The sequence below is a fragment of the Schistocerca gregaria genome, unplaced genomic scaffold (genome assembly GCF_023897955.1).
Source record: "Schistocerca gregaria isolate iqSchGreg1 unplaced genomic scaffold, iqSchGreg1.2 ptg000932l, whole genome shotgun sequence".
Lineage (NCBI taxonomy): Eukaryota > Metazoa > Arthropoda > Insecta > Orthoptera > Acrididae > Schistocerca > Schistocerca gregaria.
In genome coordinates, this window is record NW_026062287.1 from 47,501 (window position 1) to 52,500 (window position 5,000).

At 52.9% G+C, this 5,000-nt stretch overlaps 1 non-coding gene across 1 annotated transcript in view; it reads left to right on the top strand.

Annotated features, from left to right (window-relative positions):
• Nucleotides 1–3,828: 3,828 nt before the first annotated feature.
• The window catches only part of LOC126325683 (small subunit ribosomal RNA), a 1,893-nt gene continuing 721 nt past the window's right edge, over nt 3,829–5,000 (top strand). The window contains exon 1 of the ribosomal RNA XR_007560280.1: nt 3,829–5,000. This exon is cut by the window's right edge and continues 721 nt beyond it. This is a non-coding gene — a ribosomal RNA (small subunit ribosomal RNA).

The window sequence follows — 5,000 nt, forward strand, 5'->3', positions numbered from 1 at the left end:
CCGCCGAAATCGCAACTCCGGCGGATGAACGGCGGACTTTTCTCGCAGTCGTAAGTTGCAATCCACCCCTATATCTTGCGTCTCATGAAGAGTTATATCAAGTATGCCAAATTCCCGCTGTCCCTATACATGCAGTAAGTTCGTCGTGGGCGCTGGCCGGCAGGCCGCGAGACCTGACGCCCGGCGGCAAAGAGTGCTCCTCTGAGGATATAGATGTTCCGTTCCGCCGCACAATGGTGACGGTGACCGCTGCCTGCGGTGGCAACGCTGGGCACAGTCGATACTCGCCGTGTGGTGGAAGGTAAACATTATGCGGTACATCAGTACTTTCCTAATAGTTCGGTCGTCTCACGGCACTGCTTAGTAAATGATGCAAGGCCACATATAGATGATTTATGCGAATGTCCCTATACGTGCTGTAAGACTGGGCACACAACGTGAATCGCACGTCAGCCAGACACTCGAACATGCACCACTCTCGGCCTGCAACGGAGACACACAATACGTAAACATCTGGAATGCGACAATGTCGAGTGCATCCTCTCTGCGACATTGCACCGTCGACACTATGATAACCAGAGCAGTAGGTCCACCTATAAAAGCACAATACCCCACTCCTCCGACAACTACCATTGCTCAGATAAACCAACACACATCCTACACAGAGGGGCACCAAATATCACCCCCCGCCCTCGTGTTATACCACATGAAAAATTGCAGAAGTGAGAGACACAGACCCGCCAGCCTCTTGCTACAAGCATCGAACCGACGTGACGTATCTGACGGTGACTCAGGCATCCGCGTACTGCCACCACTATCCACCCCCCCCCCCCCCTCTCTCTCTCTTCCCCCTTTCCCACAATACCAAATTTAACCAACTTTATTGCTTAACCTAACTGTGGCTGTACCAGATTATCGCTTAACCTAACTGTGGCTGTACCAGATTATCGCTTAACCTAACTGTGGCTGTACCAGATTATCGCTTAACCTAACTGTGGCTGTACCAGATTATCGCTTAACCTAACTGTGGCTGTACCAGATTATCGCTTAACCTAACTGTGGCTGTACCAGATTATCGCTTAACCTAACTGTGGCTGTACCAGATTATCGCTTAACCTAACTGTGGCTGTACCAGATTATCGCTTAACCTAACTGTGGCTGTACCAGATCATCGCTTAACCTAACTGTGGCTGTACCAGATCATCGCTTAACCTAACTGTGGCTGTACCAGATTATCGCTTAACCTAACTCAATTTGTCCCTTAACCTAACTCAATTTGTCCCTTAACCTAACTCAAGTTGTCCCTTAACCTAACTCAAGTTGTCCCTTAACCTAACTCAAGTTGTCCCTTAACCTAACTCAAGTTGTCCCTTAACCTAACTCAAGTTGTCCCTTAACCTAACTCAAGTTGTCCCTTAACCTAACTCAAGTTGTCCCTTAACCTAACTCAAGTTGTCCCTTAACCTAACTCAAGTTGTCCCTTAACCTAACTCAAGTTGTCCCTTAACCTAACTCAAGTTGTCCCTTAACCTAACTCAAGTTGTCCCTTAACCTAACTCAAGTTGTCCCTTAACCTAACTCAAGTTGTCCCTTAACCTAACTCAAGTTGTCCCTTAACCTAACTCAAGTTGTCCCTTAACCTAACTCAAGTTGTCCCTTAACCTAACTCAAGTTGTCCCTTAACCTAACCCACGTTGTCCCTTAACCTAACCCACGTTGTCCCTTAACCTAACCCACGTTGTCCCTTAACCTAACCCACGTTGTCCCTTAACCTAACCCACGTTGTCCCTTAACCTAACCCACGTTGTCCCTTAACCTAACCCACGTTGTCCCTTAACCTAACCCACGTTGTCCCTTAACCTAACCCACGTTGTCCCTTAACCTAACCCACGTTGTCCCTTAACCTAACCCACGTTGTCCCTTAACCTAACCCACGTTGTCCCTTAACCTAACCCACGTTGTCCCTTAACCTAACCCACGTTGTCCCTTAACCTAACCCACGTTGTCCCTTTGCCTAACATAGTTCACTGCTCGGAATCTCTGGTGTCGTTGTTATCCTCATGTAGATGTCTTGCGAGTGTTGCTTACTTTCCACATATTCCCGCTATCCACTGTCAATTGTACTGCAATAGGACTATATCGGCCCCCCCCCCCCTCTGTCCCCCTCTTTGTGTCTCTGTCCTCTCAAGCTGGTCGGTCTGGCGTGTGAGTGTTAAATGAGCCTCGCAGCTGTTCAGTTGCATTCAGATGTCGACGCCCTCAGTGTACGTCGTGGTATGGTCTGTGTCCATTGTCCGCTGATGTCGTACGCGTAACCCACACGCTGTACCGATCATCGGTAGTTACGTACAGAGTGAAGTAGTGTGATACGTGTGACTGTACGCTGGCTGTGCCCAACGGTGTCGAATCTCAATTTCCATATGTTGTGCTCGATGCTACTTGTCTCGTCTCCCAATAACAGCTAGGTTGCACTGTGGTACGCCGTAGAGGCGTGTGGGAGGAACGTACGAACGCATTGTATGTCACCCTGGGTCGCTGGGGGTGGTGGTGCGGTGAGTCAGGTCAGGTCAGGTCAGGTCAGGTCAGCGTGAGCCGTCTGATGTAGTGACGCGTGTATTCCGACTTTGTCGTATTGCCTCACACAAAGTGCTACCCTGGTGGACCGCGTTCCATATCTGGGACATGCCGCAGATGCCGGTTGACAGTGGATCGCGGAAGGGACATCGCATACTTGCGCGGGCCACCTTCCACGTGTTCTCTTCTGCACATGTCGCAGTGTGTATGTGGTCTGATGTAGCGTGTCGTGACACATGACATCCTGGCATGCAAGAATTGTTGAATTCGCAAATGTAGGTGGACATCTACGTTTACTGCCCAAGATACGCAAATGAACTGGAAATCCGTTGTTGAGCGGTTGTTCACGCTGGAGGTGAATCTGTGATGGCGACGATCGGTACAGCTATTAACCGGTTGTTTCAGCGGTACCCGCCACATCCACACACGTGACTAGGCCCATGTGGGTATGAAGCGATACGCGGCGGTGGCTTGGTGGGACTGTTCCCGGCCGGTGAAGGGGGGCCGCCCGGCGTGTTGGCCGCGCGCTGCGTGGGCGCACGCGCAACAGCCGGCTGGTGGGGGGCGCCGAGTGGCAGGAGCGCCAGCCGACGGGCCCGGCAGGCGGCGCAGCTACGCTGCGGCGCACCCTGCACGCGGCGCCTGGCGGCCAAAGTTGGTTCAGCCGAGCCCGGTGCGAAGCGCGGTGGACATCTGCAGTGTGCTGGTCTGATTGAGGACTGTGTGCGTTGAGGATGCGCCGCCGCCTGGCACTCGGCGCCGCGACGCCGTCTGCTGCTCGGTCGCCCCAGCGGTTCTCGCAGGTGGTTTGTATCGCAGTTGTGCGGACGTGTTGGCGCGTGCGCTGTGCTGGGAGAGTTCGCTTCTGCACCCAAGTGGGGCTTTGCCCTTGTGTGGCGCTGGCGTTGGAGCTGCCGGTCACCATAGGTGGCGCGTGTTGTCTCCCGCCGGCAATGCCACGACAGCACGCTCCCGGGCCTCTGTCGGCAGCGGCAAGCTCAGTTGGGAGCAAGGGTGTTCGCACTAAAACCGTCTACTCGCCTAACTCCGGGCGATTGCGCCTCTCTCGAAACCGACCAAGTACCTAGGACGGCGCTGCGCGCCGCCGGGACCTGAGAGGGTTTCGAGGTGTATCGTGCAGGGGAGCTCGGCCTCCTCCTGTTTGCAGAATAATTGAGCGGACGCTTGCGTGTTCGCGCGGGCCCCCGGGACACACTCCCGGGCGGCCGGCTGCTCAGCTCTAGTTGACGCAGCTCCCTGGTTGATCCTGCCAGTAGTCATATGCTTGTCTCAAAGATTAAGCCATGCATGTCTCAGTACAAGCCGCATTAAGGTGAAACCGCGAATGGCTCATTAAATCAGTTATGGTTCCTTAGATCGTACCCACGTTACTTGGATAACTGTGGTAATTCTAGAGCTAATACATGCAAACAGAGTCCCGACCAGAGATGGAAGGGACGCTTTTATTAGATCAAAACCAATCGGATTGGCTTGTCTGGTCCGTTTGCCTTGGTGACTCTGAATAACTTTGGGCTGATCGCACGGTCCTCGTACCGGCGACGCATCTTTCAAATGTCTGCCTTATCAACTGTCGATGGTAGGTTCTGCGCCTACCATGGTTGTAACGGGTAACGGGGAATCAGGGTTCGATTCCGGAGAGGGAGCCTGAGAAACGGCTACCACATCCAAGGAAGGCAGCAGGCGCGCAAATTACCCACTCCCGGCACGGGGAGGTAGTGACGAAAAATAACGACACGGGACTCATCCGAGGCCCCGTAATCGGAATGAGTACACTTTAAATCCTTTAACGAGTATCTATTGGAGGGCAAGTCTGGTGCCAGCAGCCGCGGTAATTCCAGCTCCAATAGCGTATATTAAAGTTGTTGCGGTTAAAAAGCTCGTAGTTGGATTTGTGTCCCACGCTGTTGGTTCACCGCCCGTCGGTGTTTAACTGGCATGTATCGTGGGACGTCCTGCCGGTGGGGCGAGCCGAAGGGGTGCTTTCGCGTCCCGAGGCGGACCCCGTTTAAATCCTACCAGGGTGCTCTTTGTTGAGTGTCTCGGTGGGCCGGCACGTTTACTTTGAACAAATTAGAGTGCTTAAAGCAGGCAAGCCCGCCTGAATACTGTGTGCATGGAATAATGGAATAGGACCTCGGTTCTATTTTGTTGGTTTTCGGAACCCGAGGTAATGATTAATAGGGACAGGCGGGGGCATTCGTATTGCGACGTTAGAGGTGAAATTCTTGGATCGTCGCAAGACGAACAGAAGCGAAAGCATTTGCCAAGTATGTTTTCATTAATCAAGAACGAAAGTTAGAGGTTCGAAGGCGATCAGATACCGCCCTAGTTCTAACCATAAACGATGCCAGCCAGCGATCCGCCGCAGTTCCTCCGATGACTCGGCGGGCAGCCTCCGGGAAACC